Raw genomic sequence first — 26,917 nt, forward strand, 5'->3', positions numbered from 1 at the left:
GAGGTTCGTTTTGTTCAGTCTGTGATGTTCTTTGTTGTGTTTTGCATTCTGTTGTTTGTTTTTTAATCTCTCTCTTCGGTCAATTTGATTATGTGGGACATACAGATTTAGACCCAAACTTGTCTCTGATTGTTTCGTGATTATTGCAGATGTAAATCATACTATAAAATTGAGTATGGAAATGGGGAATGTGTCAAGGAGACAACAACCCGACCATAGAGCAGACAATAGCCGAAGGCCACCGATAGATCTTCAATGTAGCGAGAAACTCCCGCACACGGAGGTGTCCGTCAGCTGGCCCCTAAACAAATATGTATACTAGTTCAGTGATAATGGACGTCATACTAAGCTCCAAATTATACACAAGAAACTAAAATTATATATCATACAAGACTAACAAAGGTCAGAGGCTCCTAACTTGGGACAGGCGCAAAATTGCGGCGGGATTAAACATGTTTTTTGAGATCTCAACCCTCCCCTATACCTGTAGCCAATGTAGAATAAACAAACGCGAAACAATACGCACAGTAAAACTCAGTTTAAGAGAAGTCCGAGTCCGATGTCAGAATATGAAACAAAAGAAAATAAACAAAATGACAATAATACATAAATAACAACAGACTACTAGCAGTTATTGACATGCCAGAACCAGACCTTAATTAAACTGATTGAAAGATTATGTCTTCATCATATAAATATCAGGCACAATCCCTCCTGTTAGGGGTTTAGTATTATACCGTCATGAAATATACAACCCTCTTATTTACAATATCATTTGATCAACACCTATTTACAAGGGTCTATTTGATATGATTTTTCTCATTGTTGAAGGCTGTATGGTTGCATATAACTGCTTACATCCACTTTATTTGAACTTGAGTGGATACATGTAGGCGTCTCATTGGCAATCATACCACATCTTCGTATTTTTACAGTATTGTATCAGTACTGTTACCTAATAACAGGACAAAACAAGACAGTAATTTGACAAAACTAAAGACATACATACTTGATTTTACTTCTCTAAAGATATAAACAAAATTTTCATAGTTCGTATCTGAACATGTACACAGCCATGGGAATTTTAAGGGACTATATTTCAGTGTGCATATATTTAGTAGCTAATCTGGCTACTTCCTGTTTATCAGACCGGTACCTTAGAAAAGAATTGTGACAATATATCCAATCTTTTCAAAAACCAAAGACTAACGTCACTAGGAGCAGCAGTTAGTTGTCATAGATACTCTAGATAGAAAGATAATCTGCCACTTTTATAAAAGGAAATACACATAGTTTTTGAAAGGGTATAATCGGTTCGTGCCGAAATTACTTTCTTTAGTCCAGAAACTCATTTGTGCTAAATGGTAATCTCCACCCACATTTAGGACTGGCAGTTATTTGTAGTTTTTATCAACAGCTTGCACTTTTTCTAAATTATATTTGCTTCTTTTAAGACTGACCAAAACTGTTTTTTTACCATTGTGGTTTGATTAAGGTAGTGTATATCAAACAGCTGTTGGAAATATTTTGGACAAGCCTCTTATTTACAATATCATTTGATCAACACCTAGTGGTCTTTGGTGGTATCTCGCATAACATTAATAAGGTCTTTTTTAAAAGGCAACTTGAAATTATTGGTCCCATATTTATGTGCTATAGCAAATGTATGGGCTGCTGATCTGCATATATGATAGCAATATATTCTTATGTTTTCAATGACCCCTTATTTCTTCACTCCACTTTATAAGATAGAAATAAATGTTATTCCATATTTTATTGGTTTTTTCAAAGGTATCATAATTTAGACATAAAGACAAAACTAAGCACAGTGAAAAAAGTCTACTCTGTCCTGTAAAGTTTGAGATGTTTTTGTTGTTCAATCTTTGTCACGTGTATGGAAACACTAAATCTTGATAACCTACAATAGAAATATTATCACTTTTATTTCAATTCAATTCTTTCAGTTATCATGCATGTAATAGAGAAAATGATAAATTAGACCAGATCTCCACATTAATAATATTAAAACTAGAGGCTTCAATGAGCCTGTGTCACTCATATGATACTTTTATTTACAATTGATGCATGATACAGAAATTGTCCATACCAACCGTCAGTGTTTACCATACAATACAGTACTTCTATACACTGTCTGTATACAGTATTTGTCGGATTTTGTCCATACCTATCGTCGATGTTTGACATAAAATACAATACTCCTATATACCGTATATCAACAGTATTTGTCTATACCTACCGTCGGTGGTACAGTCCTCCTATATACCGTCTATCAACAGTATTTGTCTATACCTACCGTCGGTGGTTAACATACGATATAGTACTCCTTTGCACCGTCCATCAACAGTATTTGTCTATACCTACCGTCGGTGGTTAACATGCAATAAAGTGCTCCTATATACCGTCTATCACCAGTATTTGTCTATACCTACCGTCGGTGGTTAACATACAATACAGTACTTCTATACACTGTCTGTATAACAGTATTTGTCGGATTTTGTCCATACCTATCGTCGATGTTTGACATAAAATACAATACTCCTATATACCGTATATCAACAGTATTTGTCTATACCTACCGTCGGTGGTACAGTCCTCCTATATACCGTCTATCAACAGTATTTGTCTATACCTACCGTCGGTGGTTAACATACGATATAGTACTCCTTTGCACCGTCCATCAACAGTATTTGTCTATACCTACCGTCGGTGGTTAACATGCAATAAAGTGCTCCTATATACCGTCTATCACCAGTATTTGTCTATACCTACCGTCGGTGGTTAACATACAATATAGTGCTCCTATATACCGTCTATCAACAGTATTTGTCTATACCTACCGTCGGTAGTTAACATACAATATAGTGCTCCTATATACCGTCTATCAACAGTATTTGTCTATACCTACCGTCGGTGGTTAACATACAATATAGTGCTCCTATATACCTTCTATCAACAGAATTTGTCTATACGTACCGTCAATGGTTAACATACAATATAGTGCTCCCATAAACCGTCTATCAACAGTATTTGTCTATACCTACTGTCGGTAGTTAACATACAATATAGTGCTCCTATATACCATCTATCAACAGTATATGTCTATACCTACCGTCGGTGGTTAACATACAAAATAGTGCTCCAATATACCGTCTATCAACAGTATTTGTCTATACCTACCGTCGGTAGTTAACATACAATATAGTGCTCCTATATACCTTGTATCAACAGTATGTGTCTATACCTACTGTCGGTAGTTAACATATACTATAGTGCTCCTACATACTGTCTATCAACAGTATTTGTCTATACCTACCGTCGGTAGTTAACATACAATATAGTGCTCCTATATACTATCTATCAACAGTATTTGTCTATACCTACCGTCGATGGTTAACATACAATATAGTGCTCCTATAAACCGTCTATCAACAGTATTTGTCTATACCTACTGTCGGTAGTTAACATACAATATAGTGCTCCTATATACCATCTATCAACAGTATATGTCTATACCTACCGTCGGTGGTTAACATACAATATAGTGCTCCCACAAACCGTCTATCAACAGTATTTGTCTATACCTACTGTCGGTAGTTAACATACAATATAGTGCTTCTATATACCGTCTATCAACAGTATATGTCTATACCTACCGTCGATGGTTAACATACAACATAGTGCTCCCATATACCGTCTATCAACAGTACTTGTCTATACCTACTGTCGGTAGTTAACATACAATATAGTGCTTCTATATACCGCCTATCAACAGTATTTGTCTATACCTACCGTCGGTGGTTAACATACAATATAGTGCTCCTATATACCGTTTTTCAACAGTATTTGTCTATACCTACCGTCGCCGGTTAACATACAATATAGTGCTCTTTGATACCGTCTATCAACAGTATTTGTCTATACCTACTGTCGGTAGTGGCTCCTATATACCGTCTATCACCAGTATTTGTCTATACCTACCGTCGGTGGTTAACATAAGATATAGTGCTCCTATATACCGTCTATCAACAGTATTTGGCTATACCTACCGTCAGTGGTTAACATACAATATAGTGCTCCTATATACCGTCTATCACCAGTATTTGTCTATACCTACCGTCGGTGGTTAACATACAATATAGTGCACCCATATACCGTCTATCAACAGTATTTGTCTATACTTACTGTCGGTAGTTAACATACAATATAGTGCTCCTATATACCATCTATCACCAGTATTTGTCTATACCTACCGTCGGTGGTTAACATACAATATAGTGCTCCCATATACCGTCTATCAACAGTATTTGTCTATACTTACTGTCGGTAGTTAACATACAATATAGTGCTCCTATATACCATCTATCAACAGTATATGTCTATACCTACCGTCGTTGGTTAACATACAATATAATGCTCTCATATACCGTCTATAAACAGTATTTGTCTATACCTACTGTCGGTAGTAAACATACAATATAGTGCTTCTATATACCGTCTATCAACAGTATTTGGCTATACCTACCGTCATTGGTTTACATACAATATAGTGCCCCTATATACCATCTATCAACAGTATATGTCTATACCTACCGTCGGTGGTTAACATACAATATAATGCTCCTATATACCGTCTATCAACAGTATTTGTCTATACCTACTGTCGGTAGTTAACATACAATATAGTGCTTCTATATACCGTCTATCAACAGTATTTGTCTATACCTACCGTCGGTGGTTAACATACAATATAGTGCTCCTACAATGTATATACCGTCTATCAACAGTATTTGTCTATACCTACCGCCGGTGGTTAACATACAACATAGTGCTTTCATATACCGTCTATCAACAGTATTTGTCTATACCTACTGTCAGTAGCTAACATACAATATAGTGCTCCTAAATACCGTCTATCAACAGTATTTGTCTATACCTACCGTCGGTAGTTAACATACAATATAGTGCTCCTATATACCGTCGATCAACAGTATTTGTATATACCTACTGTCGGTAGTTAACATACAATATAGTGCTTCTATATACCGTCTATCAACAGTATTTGTCTATACCTACCGCCGGTGGTTAACATACAACATAGTGCTCCCATATACCGTCTATCAACAGTACTTGTCTATACCTACTGTCGGTAGTTAACATACAATATAGTGCTTCTATATACCGTCTATCAACAGTATTTGTCTATACCTACCGTCGGTGGTTAACATACAATATAGTGCTCCTACAATGTATATACCGTCTATCAACAGTATTTGTCTATACCTACCGTCGGTGGTTAACATACAATATAGTGCTCCCACAAACCGTCTATCAACAGTATTTGTCTATACCTACTGTCGGTAGTTAACATACAATATAGTGCTTCTATATACCGTCTATCAACAGTATTTGTCTATACCTACCGTCGGTGGTTAACATACAATATAGTGCTCCTACAATGTATATACCGTCTATCAACAGTATTTGTCTATACCTACCGTCGGTGGTTAACATACAATATAGTGCTCCCACAAACCGTCTATCAACAGTATTTGTCTATACCTACTGTCGGTAGTTAACATACAATATAGTGCTTCTATATACCGTCTATCAACAGTATATGTCTATACCTACCGTCGATGGTTAACATACAATATAGTGCTCCCATAAACCGTCTATCAACAGTATTTGTCTATACCTACCGTCGGTGGTTAACATACAATATAGTGCTCCTATATATATACCGTCTATCAACAGTATTTGTCTATACCTACCGTCGGTGGTTAACATACAATATAGTGCTCCCATATACCGTCTATGAACAGTATTACCGTTTATCAACAGTATTTGTCTATACCTACCGTCGCTGGTTAACATACAATATAGTGCTCTTTGATACCGTCTATCAACAGTATTTGTCTATACCTACTGTCGGTAGTGGCTCCTATATACCGTCTATCACCAGTATTTGTCTATACCTACCGTCGGTGGTTAACATAAGATATAGTGCTCCTATATACCGTCTATCAACAGTATTTGGCTATACCTACCGTCGGTGGTTAACATATAATATAGTGCTCCCATATACCGTCTATCACCAGTATTTGTCTATACCTACCGTCGGTGGTTAACATACAATATAGTGCTTCTATATACCGTCTATCAACAGTATTTGTCTATACCTACCGTCGATGGTTAACATACAATATAGTGCTCCCATATACCGTCTATAAACAGTATTTGTCTATACCTACTGTCGGTAGTTAACATACAATATAGTGCTTCTATATACCGTCTATCAACAGTATTTGTCTATACCTACCGTCGATGGTTAACATACAATATAGTGCTCCTATGTACTGTCTATCAACAGTATTTGTCTATACCTACCGTCGGTGGTTAACATACAATATAGTGCTCCCATATACCGTCTATCAACAGTATTTGTCTATACCTAGTGTCGGTAGTTAACATACAATATAGTGCTTCTATATACCGTCTATCAACAGTATTTGTCTATACCTACCGTCGATGGTTAACATACAATATAGTGCTCCTATGTACTGTCTATCAACAGTATTTGTCTATACCTACCGTCAGTGGTTAACATACAATATAGTGCTCCCATAAACCGTCTATCAACAGTATTTGTCTATACCTACTGTCGGTGGTTAACATACAATATAGTGCTCCTATATACCATCTATCAACAGTATATGTCTATACCTACCGTCGGTGGTTAACATACAAAATAGTGCTCCAATATACCGTCTATCAACAGTATTTGTCTATACCTACCGTCGGTAGTTAACATACAATATAGTGCTCCTATATACCTTGTATCAACAGTATGTGTCTATACCTACTGTCGGTAGTTAACATATAATATAGTGCTCCTATATACTGTCTATCAACAGTATTTGTCTATACCTACCGTCGGTAGTTAACATACAATATAGTGCTCCTATATACCGTCGATCAACAGTATTTGTCTATACCTACTGTCGGTAGTTAACATACAATATAGTGCTTCTATATACCGTCTATCAACAGTATTTGTCTATACGTACCGCCGGTGGTTAACATACAACATAGTGCTCCCATATACCGTCTATCAACAGTACTTGTCTATACCTACTGTCGGTAGTTAACATACAATATAGTGCTTCTATATACCGTCTATCAACAGTATTTGTCTATACCTACCGTCGGTGGTTAACATACAATATAGTGCTCCTACAATGTATATACCGTCTATCAACAGTATTTGTCTATACCTACCGTCGGTGGTTAACATACAATATAGTGCTCCCACAAACAGTCTATCAACAGTATTTGTCTATACCTACTGTCGGTAGTTAACATACAATATAGTGCTTCTATATACCGTCTATCAACAGTATATGTCTATACCTACCGTCGATTGTTAACATACAATATAGTGCTCCCATAAACCGTCTATCAACAGTATTTGTCTATACCTACCGTCGGTGGTTAACATACAATATAGTGCTCCTATATATATACCGTCTATCAACAGTATTTGTCTATACCTACCGTCGGTGGTTAACATACAATATAGTGCTCCCATATACCGTCTATCAACAGTATGTGTCTATACCTAGTGTCGGTAGTTAACATACAATATAGTGCTCCTATATACCGTCTATCAACAGTATTTGTCTATACCTACCGTCGGTAGTTAACATACAATATAGTGCTCCTATATACCGTCTACCAACAGTATTTGTCTATACCTACTGTCGGTAGTTAACATACAATGTAGTGCTCCTATATACCGTTTATCAATAGTATTTGTCTATACCTACCGTCGCTGGTTAACATACAATATAGTGCTCTTTGATACCGTCTATCAACAGTATTTGTCTATACCTACTGTCGGTAGTGGCTCCTACATACCGTCTATCACCAGTATTTGTCTATACCTACCGTCGGTGGTTAACATAAGATATAGTGCTCCTATATACCGTCTATCAACAGTATTTGGCTATACCTACCGTCAGTGGTTAACATACAATATAGTGCTCCCATATACCGTCTATCACCAGTATTTGTCTATACCTACCGCCGGTGGTTAACATACAACATAGTGCTCCCATATACCGTCTATCAACAGTACTTGTCTATACCTACCGTCGGTAGTTAACATACAATATAGTGCTCCTATATACCGTCGATCAACAGTATTTGTCTATACCTACTGTCGGTAGTTAACATACAATATAGTGCTTCTATATACCGTCTATCAACAGTATTTGTCTATACCTACCGTCGGTGGTTAACATACAATATAGTGCTCCCACAAACCGTCTATCAACAGTATTTGTCTATACCTACTGTCGGTAGTTAACATACAATATAGTGCTTCTATATACCGTCTATCAACAGTATATGTCTATACCTACCGTCGATTGTTAACATACAATATAGTGCTCCCATAAACCGTCTTTCAACAGTATTTGTCTATACCTACCGTCGGTGGTTAACATACAATATAGTGCTCCTATATACCGTTTATCAACAGTATTTGTCTATACCTACCGTCGCTGGTTAACATACAATATAGTGCTCTTTGATACCGTCTATCAACAGTATTTGTCTATACCTACTGTCGGTAGTGGCTCCTACATACCGTCTATCACCAGTATTTGTCTATACCTACCGTCGGTGGTTAACATAAGATATAGTGCTCCTATATACCGTCTATCAACAGTATTTGGCTATACCTACCGTCAGTGGTTAACATACAATATAGTGCTCCCATATACCGTCTATCAACAGTATGTGTCTATACCTACTGTCGGTAGTTAACATATAATATAGTGCTCCTATATACTGTCTATCAACAGTATTTGTCTATACCTACCGTCGGTAGTTAACATACAATATAGTGCTCCTATATACCGTCGATCAACAGTATTTGTCTATACCTACTGTCGGTAGTTAACATACAATATAGTGCTTCTATATACCGTCTATCAACAGTATTTGTCTATACCTACCGCCGGTGGTTAACATACAACATAGTGCTCCCATATACCGTCTATCAACAGTACTTGTCTATACCTACTGTCGGTAGTTAACATACAATATAGTGCTTCTATATACCGTCTATCAACAGTATTTGTCTATACCTACCGTCGGTGGTTAACATACAATATAGTGCTCCTACAATGTATATACCGTCTATCAACAGTATTTGTCTATACCTACTGTCGGTGGTTAACATACAATATAGTGCTCCCACAAACCGTCTATCAACAGTATTTGTCTATACCTACTGTCGGTAGTTAACATACAATATAGTGCTTCTATATACCGTCTATCAACAGTATATGTCTATACCTACCGTCGATGGTTAACATACAATATAGTGCTCCCATAAACCGTCTATCAACAGTATTTGTCTATACCTACCGTCGGTGGTTAACATACAATATAGTGCTCCTATATATATACCGTCTATCAACAGTATTTGTCTATACCTACCGTCGGTGGTTAACATACAATATAGTGCTCCCATATACCGTCTATCAACAGTATGTGTCTATACCTAGTGTCGGTAGTTAACATACAATATAGTGCTCCTATATACCGTCTATCAACAGTATTTGTCTATACCTACTGTCGGTAGTTAACATACAATATAGTGCTCCTATATACCGTCTACCAACAGTATTTATCTATACCTACTGTTGGTAGTTAACATACAATGTAGTGCTCCTATATACCGTTTATCAACAGTATTTGTCTATACCTACCGTCGCTGGTTAACATACAATATAGTGCTCTTTGATACCGTCTATCAACAGTATTTGTCTATACCTACTGTCGGTAGTGGCTCCTACATACCGTCTATCACCAGTATTTGTCTATACCTACCGACTGTGGTTAACATAAGATATAGTGCTCCTATATACCGTCTATCAACAGTATTTGGCTATACCTACCGTCAGTGGTTAACATACAATATAGTGCTCCCATATACCGTCTATCACCAGTATTTGTCTATACCTACCGTCGGTGGTTAACATACAATATAGTGCTCCCATATACCGTCTATCAACAGTATTTGTCTATGCTTACTGTCGGTAGTTAACATACAATATAGTGCTCCTATATACCATCTATCAACAGTATATGTCTATACCTACCGTCGTTGGTTAACATACAATATAATGCTCCCATATACCGTCTATAAACAGTATTTGTCTATACCTACTGTCGCTAGTTAACATACAATATAGTGCTTCTATATACCGTCTATCAACAGTATTTGTCTATACCTACCGTCGATGGTTAACATACAATATAGTGCTCCTATGTACTGTCTATCAACAGTATTTGTCTATACCTACCGTCGGTGGTTAACATACAATATAGTGCTCCCATATACCGTCTATCAACAGTATTTGTCTATACCTAGTGTCGGTAGTTAACATACAATATAGTGCTCCTATATACCGTCTATCAACAGTATTTGTCTATACCTACCGTCGGTAGTTAACATACAATATAGAGCTCCTATATACCGTCTATCAACAGTATTTGTCTATACCTACCGTCGGTGGTTAACATACAATTTAGTGCTCCTATATACCGTCTATCACCAGTATTTGTCTATACCTACCGTCGGTGGTTAACATGGAATATAGTGCTCCTATATACCGTCTATCAACAGTATTTGTTTATACCTACTGGCGGAGGTTAACATAGAATATAGTGCTCCTATATACCAAGAGGGATAACAGATCTGCATCTAGAATTTATCATGCTGCCCTTTTTTGGGATTTTTAAAATTCTTGTTATCCCTCAATTTTTACATTCATCCCAAATAATACAACAGTAGTCAATTAGGGGCAGAACACCCATTGTATTATGTTTTCTTGCAGTTATATAAAAAAAAATGTATTGAAGAAAGATGGTATATTCTGGAGGATATATTAGCACAACCTTGGTCAATTTGATTTCTCCAGTTACTTAGTGGGCTGTCAATTTTGAAACTAATATTTTTTCACATGAAGAATTTTGTAATACTTTAATTTATTATCAAGTTTGGTTGAAAAGTCTGAATAGTTTCTGCTTTGTTCCAGTAATCAAACATTTTGTTTCATTTGCATCTATGAACATGTTATTCATTTTACACCACTCTTCAACCCTGTATAAATCTTCTTGAACATCATCATTTATATTTTCTAGATGTTTCCCCCTGATTTATGAATAGTGGTGTCATCAGCATATACAACGATATAGGTCTGTTTCACAATTTTTAATGCATAAGGGAAGGTCATTTATAAATAGCACAAACAATAGAGGACAAGGTATAGAACATTGGGGAACACCAAATTTTACATGTTGTTGTTCAGAGTTAACATTACAAATGTATACCTTTTGTTATTCAGGTACGACTTAAAAAAACTAACAGTAGTCTCACTAAATCCATACATGTCGAGCTTTAAACAAAGAAAGTCATATTCTACCAAATCAAAAGCTTTTTTTTAAATCTTAATAAAATTGCTAGGTTTAAATTACCATCTTTCATTTCTTGCAACCATGTGTCAATGATATTAAATAAATGTCAAGCTCAATCCAGTATATATTCCAAGTTATGGACAAATGATAATGCTATTAAAAATACCAAATCATAACCAGTGCTTTTCTCTTTTTCTATTTACAGTATATGACTAGGTAATAATGATTACTTTTTTCAACTATTTTCATACTTTTTTGTTTCCTCTGCTTTTGTATCAAGGGCATAATTGTTTATGGCAAACTAAGCATCTGCATAATCAAACTATTCCTAACTATACTCTACCTCAAATTCTGGAAACTGCAAAATTTTTGTCATAGCAGTCTTATGGTAGCTGAACTATTTCTATTTTTTGTAAATCTGGATTAGTAAGTCTTTTGTCACATTCTGGGGCTATAGAAAAAAAACATTACAGAATTATCAAAATTATGTGTGTATAATGTTTGTGTACAGTCATTCAACTAAAAAAGGACAAAAATTATTTTTTTGTGTATAAATAAATAATTGTGATTTTAATGTCTTAATATTATAAAAAAAACTTCAAAAGATTAAATTTAAATTATAATCTAAACATGAAAGAGCACATATAAATCAACCTTTTACTCAGATTTATATCTAAAACCAGTTATAACTAGCTATAATATCTTTGACTTCACAAATATCATCATCTAATTTTACAAATCAGTATTTATTTGGTGGCACTTCCTGCACACTAAGTATGTTATGCCTTAGGTTTAATTTTGATGCAATCACATTTCAGAAGGTACATGTCTTGAACTGTTTTAATGAATAAATTACAGTTTTAAACTCAGTTTAGGCTGACCTGAGGTCAATAGTCTTAAACAATGTCATCAAACTATCAGTTTTACTGTAATATATTGATATTGTGACATTTATGGGAAAGAGCATATATGAGTTAGTCATATTGGTCAATACAATGGAAAGTTTAGAGCTGAGACTACTATAACACTATGTGTTATACTAGTAGTCTCAGTTTATAACTATGTTAATGTCAATTATATACATGACATAATAATTAAATCATTTAAAAAACTATTACAAAGATTTCTCTCAAATCATGTTTACATTTTTTTAGAGAAGAGTCTGTCTGAAATATATTCAGGGGTAGTCCAAATAGTTATGACTTCTTAAAAAGCTATATTATGGGGAAAAGGGGGGGGTCTATTATGGTTTTTTTCATACAGGAGGAAGACGTCAAAGCAAAAAAAAACCCAACAAAACAAAATAAAATAATAGCCTGTCAAGACGTCCTTATATCATAAAAATTTGGTCTAATTTTGGGATAATACATTTAACTTCCTTTGATGTCGGGGAGGGGATAAGTTTTGACGATTAATTATTCTTGAAACTAACAATAATTATTTCTTATTGTTACTTTGTTAAGCGAGCGAGATGTGTGGTTCTCGAGTTATTTAAAAAAAAAGGGGGGTGGGGTGTTACTATATCAAATTTACCCAGTTTGGAGACAATAAATATTTAAAATCTAACCATAAACTCCAATGTTCCTGCTTTTTTTAGCAGAACAAACACGATGGCATTCTCGTCTCTGTTGTAATCAATAGTTAACTCATTTCTTCTTCCAGGTTATTTCTTAATCAATTATGATTATCAGCTGTCTATCTATTTACCATGTTTATGTTAAACTGGTCCGTAATTCCATCGTAGTGTATCGATAACTGAACACAACAAGGATCCAGTTTATTAAACGTATATAATATACAAGGTTCCTGAGTCAGTAACCGTAACTATCACCGTGCTTTGTGCGCATGCGCAAGAAACACCAACAACAAGGATAAAACAGGGTATACAGTTCCGTAATTTCGTATATTTTTCTTATCTTCATACTAAAGAGCTCCAAAAGTAGGCGTGCTTAGGTGCACTGGGCGGGTCTAAAAACCGACTCTCGGTGGTTAACGTCTCTCGATGGTTAACTTTAAGTGCCTACCCAAAATAATGCATATAGAATATCAATATATATATATATTAAATATTTCAAAACGTAAGTCATAAAAACAGTCGTATTGACATATGTCTTAATTTTATACAATTTGATTTGACGACTCTAAACAGACTGACATTAGATCATTAGATTACGACAAAAACAAACAAAACCGATACTTCAATCCGGGAATCTGTAATGATAGGTACAATCATTATGATCTTTAAGTTGGTGTTCTCTTGTTCTCTGATTACTGCTGGTATTGTCATCCTCAATCTCATTTTACAAGGTTAGTATTGCTTTCACATAGTGCACATCTATTTATTAATCATTAACTTCGTATTTTATTTACCTTTAAATTCATCTTTTTTTTATTCGAGCGTAACTCGTGAGTCTTCTGTAGAAATGCGCGATTGACGTATAAAATGTTAGGCCAGGTATCTATATTGAGTTTACTTTATAACATGTGTGCTACAAGATGTAAAGATCTACATTGGAATAGATGTTAACACGTCCGTGGTATCCCAGTCAATTGGTAATATGATAAATTGTCTTAACACCTAGAATTCCATGAAATTGAGTGTTCTATACTAAATAATAAACACTGAACCAGTACATGTATTTCTTGTTCAGTAGCCTGTAGTTCATTCGTTGTCTTTGGCTCATGTCCGTTATATATTTTTTTTCGAAAATCGCTTTGGTATTTAAATAGGCCGTTCGTTTCTCAACTGAATTGTTTTATTGTTTTCATTTCGTTACCTTTATAGCCGACTCTACGGTATAGGTTTTTCTTATTGTTGACGGCCGGTGAAGGTAGATATTATCAACATTTAAAATGTTTTGGTTTTCAAAATCTGGTCTACCGGAATAAAGGTCGAAAATGTTGATGCAACCTGAAACTGAGGTTTTGTTGGTAAAAATAAGACGTTTTGGATTACAATTCCACTGTAGAATATCTGACACTTAGTGTTTAAATGTTGTACCACTGGAGCCAAGGAGACAACACTTAATCAATAAGTATTCTTGAAATAGTGTGCATACGTAATTGTTTCAATAAAAGAAAATACAGATTATGAAAAGTAAGCAGATCATACATTCAATATTCAATGTTATGTAATACCACAAATATTATGGAAAACAGACAACACTTACCAGTGGCGGATCCAGGGGGGGGGGGGTTTCCGGGGGTGCGCACCCCCCCCTTTATTTTTGCCGATCAATGCATTTGTATCGGGACATATGTTTTGCACCCCCTCTTTGCCCTGGGTGCCCTGGGTTAGCACCCCCCTTTCGAAAATTCCTGCATCCGCCCCTGCTTACTGCTGCAAAAACACACCGTACTATGTTGTATTTAAAAGTTGAAAGTACAACAACGATCATTCCATAGGTATCTGGATGTGGGAGTCCTTACTTTTCTATAGTTTTTATTTTTTAGGCCATTTTACTTTATTCTTTATATTATTTACCCATTACTCTCTATACATTACATGTTATCACCTTATTATTCTTTTTGTCCAGTTTTCTCTATTCTTTACATTTTTTGCCCATTTGAATCCTCACCCGCACCCTCTTACATTGGGATATTATGGATAAGTTCCTAAAGGCTTGTAGTGTATAACAACTACCAAGGCCTTTCATAGGGATGTTATGGACAGGTTCCGAAGGCCTGTTGTATAACAACTATCCTTACATTTGGATGTTATGGACAGGTTCCAAAAGGCCTGTACTATAACAAACCTTAAATTACATGATTGTACTGACATAATCTGAAAGATTCACTAGCTAATTCCAAGCCAATGCAATTAAATAACTATGACGTTTGTGAAGGTTGATGAATCAAAGACTTTAAGATGTCCCTTGATACTTGTGGTTTATTGTTTGCAGACTTGTTGCATAATATTTAACTGCGAATGGTTTATTTAGTTTGATGTAGTAGGACACAAAGTAGATTGAATCTGTTTACCCATCCACGTGGGAGGATGTCATATCGAAAACGGAAGCAATGCATTGATCTATCCTTGTAGGTAATAGTGTCTGTGTTTTGTTATCGCTAGCTGATATATTTGAGGTCTTTCCCCTACGTGAGGAAAGAACTTATTGTTTTTCTGATGTTTTTTTTCTTCCAGCATATTTTGGCAGGGCCTCCCTCGTGTCTGTTGAAGTTATCAATACCGAATATGGACCATCGATATATCTGATATAGCCAGATGACCGTGTTAAGGATTTCATCGTCCCCTTTAGAAGCTATCTCCCTTTTATTGCTTTTTTTCAACATGGCGCCCCCGTTGTTTTTAAATATATCATGTTCTTATTTGTACAAAAGGAAGATTTAATCATCATGTATTACCATATGTGGCTGCATAGGATTTAATTATCCTCTATGAGAGTTATATCCCCTTGCAGAAATTTCTTTTATTTGCTTTTTTCTCAAAAAGTATAAGAGATAGAATCAAACTGAAAATTGCAGCATCTTTAAGAACAAATTGCGATGTTAATAAACATATAAACAATTAGTTTGTTATCAACTCTTATAAGGAGATATTTCCCTTTAAAAAATAAACACAATTTTGGAAAAAAAATTTATTTCGTGAACCGGAAGTCGTAGAGACCTGCGACCTTCACCAATAATCTTTAATTAATGTGACCTTTAATTTGCACCAATGTTAAGGATCACTGGGTGCAAAACGAATTTACGCTGCAATTTCAAGCTGACATATTAAGAAAACGATAAGAGATCGGAAAAATAATCAGTAGTTTAAGACCTTCAATTTGAGGTCAATGTCAGGTTATGATGAAATTTGACCTTCACCTTTAAAGTAAACTATGACCTTGATCTTCTTTTATCTGAAAGTTCAAGAGGTCCTGGGTTAAATCGTCTCTACAACTTCCGGTTCTCAAGTTTTGTATTGCATCATATATTTGATGATTCATTGTGATTTGATGAACTTCGGAATGGTCACAAATTTTTTTCTATAATGTTGTCCTTCAACTGCAGATCATTTATCATTTAACAAATTTGAGATATCTATTGTCGTTTAAGGGATAATGCAATTTGAAATTTGGCGAGCGGAGGCATGTATTTCTAAATCAACATCAGCTTATCACCTGCAATTTTCAGAAATTAAAGAGTTTAACATGGTTTATATGTTTGACCAAATACCAAAAACATTCAAATAAAAATTAATTTGAAATTTTCATATTTTGCATTGACTTTGTAAGTTTCATAAGTTCTATTTATATATTTGATATCGCATCTTCTTTGGGTCATTTGATATATCAATTTGAAGGTCTATATATATGAGCTCTACTCAAAAAGGAAAATTGTAAACCCCTTAAGCGAGGTTATTTAGTGCAAAAAATCAATCTTCTCAGATGGTTAGGTTGTCGCATATCAAATGAAAATCTATAAGCGTACATTTCAAATATCAAGTTGACGTCCCCAAAAAATTGGTTGGGTGGGGTCATTAAGTGCAAAACATAATTTTTCATTTAAGATAAGGTTGTTGTATGTCACAGAAAAGGTCTTATCGTTTACATTTCAAATATTAAATTCCTGTCCTCCAAAAGAGGGACGAAAGATACCAATGGGACAGTCAAACTCATGAATCTAAAACAAACTGACAACGCCATGGCTAAAAATGAAAAAGGCAAACAAACAACAGCACACGCGACACAACATAGAAAACTAAAGAATAAACAACACGAACCCCACCAAAACCAAACATGAGTGGAATGGGGTTGTTTAGTGCAAACATCCACCTTTCTAGAACAGGGTGTTGTCGCATATCAAATGAAAGATCATCAAGTAGACATTACATATATCATATTTCCAATCTCGGATGGGATCATTAAGTGTAAAAAGCGAAAAGTTTGAGAAAGTAATACTATGCTTGTCGTGTAACAATCTAAAGGTCGGGCAAAGTACATCACGAAAACATCACTTTTACAGAAGAGACCTTTCAATTGTTTTACAAACAATTGAGATACTAGTTTATCTGGTGTTTTGACTTAAAATCAAACTTTAAAGTGGTACCCAACACTTTCAGTAAGATTAATTTGGCTCGTTTAATTTTCATTAAATTTTGTCAAATTATTTACTTTTGACCCCTTTAGCAAAAATATAGAAATTTAAAAAAAAATGAACCAACCGTTTTGTCAGAAAAATTACACTGGTTATATAGCAGTTTGACAAACACTAATTTTAATCATTGAGAAGCTTAAGATTCCCTTCACAACACAATGTAATTAAAAACGTTTAGCTGATTTTACAGAGTTATCTCCCTGTAGTGTTAGGTACCACCTTAAACGAGTATACTAAGTATTTAGGAAGGACAACTCGAATTTAAGTCAGATAAATATCTTTTATTTATTATTTGATCAGAACAATAACTGTTGATGCTGATGTGCGGTTTGTTCTGCAAGTTTTGATTATCGTTCACTCTTTCTTGCGACGCTATTTGTTAATATAAATAAAAAGATGTGGTATGAGTGCTTATGATACAAAATCAGGTCATCACTATGTATAAAAAGTTAACATTTATTGGTCAAAGTACGGCGTTCAACACTAGTTGGTTATTTTTTTATTTATTTATTTTTTTTTTTTTTTGCATTTAAAATAATTTAGTTGGCTGTCATTGACTTTGTTTTATAATTCTTTTTATATCCTCTTTCGTAATTTCGTCCAGACCTTAGTTTCTAATTGAAAAGTCGAATTGTCAACAATGTAACAACAAGTGAAACTGCGAGCTACTGCTCACTGATGATACCCCCGCCGCAAGTGGATAATATTAATAGTGTAAAAATATGCAAGTGTTCGGTAAACAGGAAGTTGTCGAGTGATGAATCTGAAAATGCATCACACGGTATAGCTGACTTATAAAAATCCTGAAACCAAATTTCAGAAATCCTTGTATTGTAGTTCCTGAGAAAAATGTGACGAAAATTTTTTACTTGGTTATCATGTGTAAAATCATACAAGTATTCGGTAAACAGGAAGTTGTCGAGTGATGAATCTGAAAACGCATCACACGGTATAGCTGACTTATATAAATCCTGAAACCAAATTTCAGAAATCCTTGTATTGTAGTTCCTGAGAAAAATGTGACGAAAATTTTCAACTTGGCTATCATGTGTAAAATCATACAAGTGTTAGGTAAACAGGAAGTTGTCGAGTGATGAATCTGAAAACGCATCACACGGTATAGCTGACTTATATAAATCCTGAAACCAAATTTCAGAAATCCTTGTATTGTAGTTCCTGAGAAAAATGTGACGAAAATTTTCAACTTGGCTATCATGTGTAAAATCATACAAGTGTTAGGTAAACAGGAAGTTGTCGAGTGATGAATCTGAAAACGCATCACACGGTATAGCTGACTTATATAAATCCTGAAACCAAATTTCAGAAATCCTTGTATTGTAGTTCCTGAGAAAAATGTGACGAAAATTTTCAACTTGGCTATCATGTGTAAAATCAGACAAGTGTTCGGTAAACAGGAAGTTGTCAAGTGATGAATCTGAAAACGCATCACACGGTATGGCTGACATATATAAATGTTGATACCAAATTACAGAAAGGGTGGATGTGTAGTTCCTGAGAAAAATGTGACGAAAGTTTCATGGGACGGACTGACTGACGGACTGACGGACTGACGGACTGATGGACGGACGGACTGACGGACGGACTGACAGACAGAGGTAAAACAGTATACCCCCCCCTTTTTTAAAGCGGGGGTATAAATAGTTCATAATTCCAGTTTGATTGAACTATGTGATTTAAAGATCATAAAACGAAACCTAAGCAGGATTCCAAATTGTATCATATTTAGGCTAATTAATTACTTCTGAAAGCTTAGAAACGCCATATATATAAACAATACTTCCTTATTCAGTAATTTTCCACCTGAACTATGATATCTGATGATACGCGTCAATTATAATTCTCTGGACAAGACTACTTTATTTAATAGAAGATCGATGTTCTTAGTTTCCTCCTTATTAAATAGAAAGGTTTTGTAGGATTTAAACATCACTTATAAGGCATCCTTTGATTATATATCTTTAGCCCGCAGCAAATTTTCACTAAGTATTCCTCAAACTAATTAGAAAATGGTGTTGACATTAAAGGCATCCTTCAACTTGTGGAAATATTTTCTACTTGATAAGATCTCGATACTGGGGTTTAAAAGTAAGAAAATAAATTTTAGTTCAGAAGTACTTATACACAATTATTATCCAACTAAGTACATTATTGCCAAAAATGACTGGTTATTAAAAATAACATATTTTCTGTAATGGCCCTGTTTTTCTGTAATGGCCCTGTTTTTTTTCTGTTATGGCCCTGTTTTTCTGTAATGGCCCTGTTTTTCTGTAATGGCCCTGTATTAATGTCCAGCTTGTCTGTATTAAGCCTAGTTAGGGTTTTTAATAAAATTAATAAAATTAAGCTGTAAAGAGTATAATACCTTTTTGTATTTTATTTAATTTAGTAACCAGCAACAAACATTAAAGAACCATATAAAGGGATCACTGTTCATCCTGTTTTTCAACATATAACTTTTTTCAACTTAATATCTTGGATATTTGGTATATTCAAAGCTTGATCATGGTGAAGTACAAATTATTTTTTTTTTCAAACTAAACTGTCATTAAAAGAGTAAGACAGTACATCAAGTTGGCAGCAACACATACACTTTTTTCAGTTGGTTAATAAATGTATTAAGAAATGGGTGTTTTTATAATGGCCCTGTTATATGTCCTTGGTCAGTAATAATGGCCTCGGATGTCTTTAATGGCCCTCGGCGTTGCCTCGGGCCATTACAGACTTCCTCGACCATTATTACAGACCTTGGACATATAACAGGGCCATTATAAAAATACCCATTCATTAATACTATAATAAACTAAAACGATGTGGTATGATTGCCAATGAAACAACTATTAACAAACTTTCAAATGAAATGGACCGCCAGCAATTGTAGGCAACCGTACGGTTTTCAACAATCTGTTTCTTTGATACATATTACGTGGAAGTGTACTTATATATCAAGACATTGTGTTATTGTGGTATGGTAACTAAATTTGTGTATTCTTGTCTTTTATTTTTTTCTTTTTTGCCTTGTCTATATGTTTTTTAGTTCGTCTGTGTTACATATTTGTTTGTTTTTATAGTGATTAAGATTATACCACGATGTTGACTGCTGAAGCCTTTCTTGATATTTTTATTTATAATGTCGTGGTCAATATTATGTAATTTGTGCGACTGTCGTACAAGTGAGAGGTTTAACTAGCTATAAAATCAGGTTCAATCAACCATTTTCTACATATGGAAATGCATGTACTAAGTCAGGAATATGACAGTTGTTATCCGTTCGTTTGATGTGTTTGAGCTTTTGATTTTTGTCGAGCCTGCAACTTTTGTTGCAGAAAGCTCGACATAGGGATAGTGATCCGGCGGCGGCGGCTACGGCGGCGGCGTTAGCTAACTTCTTAAAAGCTTTATATTTTATAAGGTGGAAGACCTGGATGCTTCATACTTTGTATATAGATGCCTCATGTTACGAAGTTTCCGTCAGTCACATGTCCAATGTCCTTGACCTCATTTTCATGGTTCAGTGACCACTTGAAAAAAAAGTTCAAATTTTTTGTAATGTTGAATTCTCTCTTATTATAAGTAATAGGATAACTATATTTGATATGTGCGTACCTTGCAAGGTCCTCATGTCTGTCAGACAGTTTTCACTTGACCTCGACCTCATTTCATGGATCAGTGAACAAGGTTAAGTTTTGGTGGTCAAGTCCATATCTCAGATACTATAAGCAATAGGGCTAGTATATTCGGTGTATGGAAGGACTATAAGGTGTACATGTCCAACTGGCAGGAGTCATCTGACCTTGACCTCATTTTCATGGTTCAGTGGTTATAGTTAAATTTTTGTGTTTTGGTCTGTTGTTCTCATACTATATGCAATAGGTCTACTATATTTGTTGTATGGAATGATTGTAAGGTGTACATGTCTAGCGGGCAGATGTCATGTGACCTTGACCTCATTTTCATGGTTCAGTGGTCAAAGTTAAGTTTTTGAGCTTTGGTCTTTTTATCTAATACTATATGCCATAGGTCAACTATATTTGGTGTATGGAAATATTTAATGATCTTTATGTCAGTCGCGCAGGTTTTATTTGACCGTGACCTCATTTTCACAGTTCATTGCACAGTGTTAAGTTTTTGTGTTTTGGTCTATTTTTCTTAAACTATAAGTAATAGGTCAACTATATATGTTGTATAGAAGCATTGTTAGCTGGTAGTACATGTCTGCCTGGCATGGTTCATCTGACCTTGACCTCATTTTCAAGGTTCATTGGTCTTTGTTTAATTATCTTGGTTAATGTTAAGTTTATGGTACAGTTGTTATAAAGCTTAGCTTTTTACTTAGGACTATCAACATAATATCAATGATTAGTATAGAAGGCGAGACATTTCAGCGTGTGCACTCTTGTTTTCATTTGATTAGAGACTTTCCGTTTTGAATTTTCCTCGGAGTTCAGTATTTTGGGATTTTACTTTTCTCCATAAGCCTGAAATAGTAATGGCAGCACACATATTTGTAGATTATATAATACGCTAAGTTTGTATTTCAAAGTATTTCCTTCCGACTCCAGCGTTCTCAATTGTCTGATCAATTGCTATGATTTCCATACATTTGTGAGAATCTATACTATTAAACGAGAAGACCTCATTTTGTGTGTCGCTTCTCTTCTTTCCACAATAAATTAATCAACACGCCTCTATGTCCTATAGGTACAGTGTACAGTCGCATTTGTCATCCATTCATATGATTATTCAGATTGAGTTATTTTGGGAGAAAAACGACATGGGACAAAATTTTAAATCAGATTAGACTTCCGGTTTGCGTTTTTCTGTATACTTTGAACATACACATACTACGAATAAAGTGTATTTTCAGAATTTCATCTGCTATCATTTTCAAGTTTATTATCCACGGCGGTCATAGAGTTTATTAAATAGAGAAGGTCTGTATACTATATCAATGACCACCATGGATCGATTAGTAAAGAAAATATACTTTATTTAAATATAGTAATGAATGTTCATAATATACAGATAAGCGCTAAAATTATTCATGTGAACTTCTGATACCTTTTCTGAAATTCTCCAGTCATTAAATCTTTTACAGAATTCATTGATTACAAAAAAAAAGAAGATGCGGTATGATTACCATGTTGAGACAACTCTCCACAGGAGACCAAAATGACACAGATATTAACAACTATAGGTCACCGTACGGCCTTCAAAAACGAGCAAAGCCCATACCGCATACTCAGCTTTATAAGGCCCCGAAATGACAATGGAAAACAATTCAAACGAGAAAATAAGCGGCTTTATTTATGTACAAATTAAAACAAATATGTAACACATAAACAAACGACAACCACTAAATTACAGGCTCCTTACTTAAATGTTCATAACATACTAAATGTATGTTCATGTTGAAATTTGATAGAAAACCAAAAATTGGGAACTTTGGAAATAAAGGTGGAGGGATAAAAAAAAAACATGTTCCTGTCCCCAATAATCTATGACTTATGATACTTTTGCTGAAATTCTCCAGTCATTCAGTATTTTACAAAATTCTTCCAACAACACTTTACATACTTTAAACTACGCTCTGAATGCCCGCGATTTCGCGGGTTATTTTGGGAGAAAAACGGGGGAAAAAATGCGTCCGGATATTTTCCCGTCATTGGACGAAATTTTAAGTCAGACTAGACATCCGGTTTGCGTTTTTTCTGTACTTTGTGTATACCAAAGACTATGAATAACGTGTACTTGCTATCTGCTATCATTTTCAAGTTTACTATCCGCGGCGGACACTGAGTTTATTAAATAGAGAGGGTCTATATAATATGTCAATGACCGCCGTGGATCGATTAGTAAATTGAGAGTTGATAGTAAAAATTTTGGCCCGAAAAAAGGAGAAGGGGTTGGAAAACAATTGTCCTGTCCCCAAGTGCCTATAACTTTTATTACCTTTCCTGAAATTCTCCAGTCATTAATTGTTTTACAAAAAAATCATCCTACAACACATTACATACTTTCAACCACGCTATGGATGCCCGCCATTTCGCGGGTGTGTTTTAGCATTTATCCCCCTTGCTTAAAGTATTTCAGTTTGGGTTATTTTGGGAGGAAATAAATTGTTTCTGTCATCAGACGACTTTTTGAGAAATATAAAAGACTTCCGCTGCCCTTTATGCCTGTTTTAAAATTAAACATAATTTGCTTAAGTACTTGGGGACAGAACAATCATTTTTTTTCTGTATACATGTACTATATGATCATACATATACTATAAATAAAGTGTATTTGCTATTTATACATATTATCAATTGCAATAGTTTTCTATTCACGGCGGTCACTGCAATATTTCTGTATACTACATACATATATACTATGAATAAATTGTATAAATTTGCTGTAATTAATATATATATATGTGTATATATATATATGTATATATGTATGTCCATATTATACCAGTTATATTTTTGTTTACAGTTTACATATGCTCTATTTCCCCGCGATTTCGCGGGTTTGTTCTAGTATTTACTATTATTTATATTGCATCCATTTAACTTCTAGGAAACATCTTTGGTTGAAAGCAAACACGATGCTTTGCTCTGGTTTCATTATTATACAGAATTTAATGACTCCATATTTATCGTATTAGGTCCCTAACACACAAGTGATTAATGATATGCAGGTACTTTTATCTTACCACAAGACATGATTTATTTTCAAATATCAGCGGCGCATATTGTGACATTAGAGGTAAAAGAAATTAAGATGTTCAATCTTACCAAACTAATACTTTTGATCAAGAGTAAAATGGTTTTACTATTTCACTTGGTTTTAATGATGCGCAATAGACTTGTTTTCTTCTTTATCAACGATTCCTAAGATTTCTCCTGTTAGATCTAGTGAATATAAAAAAGAAGATGTGGTATGATTGCCAATGAGACAACTATCCACAAAATACCAAAATGACACAGACATTAACAACTATAGGTCACCGTACGGCCTTCAACAATGAGCAAAGCCCATACCGCATAGTGAGCTATAAAAGGCCCCGATAAGACAATGTAAAACAATTCAAACGAGAAAACTAACGGCCTTATTTATGTAAAAAAAAAAAATGAACGAAAAACAAATATGTAACACATAAACAAACGACAACCACTGAATTACAGGCTCCTGACTTGGGACAGGCACATACATAAATAATGTGGCGGGGTTAAACATGAAGTTGTTATTAACCCAAGAGGCAACTTGTCCTCTGTCGAATTTCTGAGCCTAAAAAAAATGAAGACTTTAAGATTGATCGTGTTGATACTGAAACCCCATACAAAATACAAAATGTAAAGCATAAAATTACGAAAGTATTCTTTCATACAATGGTCTATGCCCAGATTAAATTGAATATCAATTCTATTTGTTAATATCTTTAAACTTGGTATGAACCTCGTAAACATTTCATCTGTTTTGTTTCGAAACCTTTAAGTGAGCGAACGCGAACAAGTGGAAAACGTTTGTATGAATTTGTATGTAATAGCTAATTCAAAAATAGCGATGATGTATTGCTATTATTCTGTGGTTTCTATTCATTTCAAGCTCTTTTAACTGCCGGTAAATGTCATGTCCTGTCAAGTAAACAGAACAACTGACATTTAATTAACAAATAATACGGGACCATCGGAAGAAATCCTTCAATCGACAATCGATTTGTCTGTAGTGTCACATATAAATCAAAGGAAGTGGAACACACGCTAATCACCTTTATTTCCTTTGAGTCATTTTGCAAATATGATAAGAAATTGTGACATTTCTGTTTCATTAACATACATTGCAATCGCTGCTGTTTTTGTATAGACGATATAATTTAAGATCAAATTGAGGATGGAAATGGGGAACGTGTCAAAAAGACAACAATCCGACCATAGAGCAGATAACAGCCGAAAGCCACCAATGGGTCTTCAATGCAGCGAGAAACTCCCGCACCCGTAGGAATCCTTCAGCTGACCCCTAAACAAATATTATATTAGTTCAGTGATAAGAACCTCCGTGATATAATGTATATGAGACAATATCTGAAAAAGTCTAATTTCCTTGTCCCGTCTTTCACCAGCAATTTTTTTTTAATTCAGACATCTTTTTGGAACATTTTAAGTTTCAGTATTAACTAGAGTATATAATGCACCAACTGCACCAAATTAAACATTCTTTTTAATATTGCTTCTTATAAAAAAATTATAATTTAAAGGGTCAACCCCCAAAAAATCAGCACTATACCAGTACATGTGTTTTTATAGTATCTTATCAAATTGATATGTAAATGGAAGTAAACTTCTACACAGTTCGAGTAAATGAACAAAAAGTACTGCGTAATACCTTTCTGTTACGTTTTGTCATGTTACTTGATAAAAAGTAACAGCATAACCATAATCAGTAACAGGAAGGATGTTCAAGACAATTTCACTGATGAATCAAAACGTTAATCTACTATATGCCAACCATTTCATTTAATAAAAGTTATCATCACCATATTAAATAAATTTCAAAATAATATACAGTATATTGAATGAAAAAAATCGATTTTTTTTTGCTTTTGATAACAGCAGAGAACATTGTGCAATTTTAGTATGGTAGATAGTAACAGATAGGAATTTATTTTAGAATTTTTCATTACCAAGGCAGATTTTTTATCTTGCAAATACAGTTTCAAAGGATAAATGACATTGTTTGCTGTTATCTTTCAATTGTGACCAATCTGAAAAGATGTATTTTTCTTAAACTATAAAATAAAGCATTTTTTGGTGAAAAAAAATCCTTTCTGTTACCAACTCTGTCCTGTTACCGTTGTCCTGTTACTCAAGATTCTTTCATGTTACCAACATATCTGACTATATTTAAGTATATTTCTAAACCTTTCGTATTGCAATTGCTAAGATCAATAATTGGCATTTTTTTGTTTTTTTCTTATTGCCAAAAATTAGACTTTTTCAGATATTGTCTCATATATAACAATTTCATTTGAATGAAAAACACATTGTCAAAATTACAACTTGAATGAAAAGCTTCGATCTAGTAGTCTGTTGTTAGTTTTGTATTATTGTCATTTTGTTTATTTTCTTTTGTTTGATATTCTGACATCGGACTCGGACTTCTCTTTAACTGAATTTTACTGTACGTATTGTTGTGCGTTTATTTTTCTACATTGGCTATTGTTAAAATATATATATGCCAAATCTCCTGAGCTTATATATTTTTTTGAATATATACAAAAGGGGGGGGGGGGTGAACGTCCCTC

At 34.5% G+C, this 26,917-nt stretch overlaps 1 long non-coding RNA gene across 1 annotated transcript; it reads right to left on the minus strand.

Annotated features, from left to right (window-relative positions):
* Positions 1-1,759: 1,759 nt before the first annotated feature.
* On the minus strand, positions 1,760-13,538 carry LOC143076455 (uncharacterized). The gene is made up of 3 exons (XR_012978655.1): positions 13,079-13,538; positions 11,855-11,962; positions 1,760-1,918 (listed from the first exon to the last, which is right to left on the minus strand). It is a non-coding gene; the product is annotated as an uncharacterized LOC143076455 (long non-coding RNA).
* Positions 13,539-26,917: the final 13,379 nt, after the last annotated feature.

This window comes from Mytilus galloprovincialis, chromosome 5 (genome assembly GCF_965363235.1).
Source record: "Mytilus galloprovincialis chromosome 5, xbMytGall1.hap1.1, whole genome shotgun sequence".
NCBI lineage: Eukaryota > Metazoa > Mollusca > Bivalvia > Mytilida > Mytilidae > Mytilus > Mytilus galloprovincialis.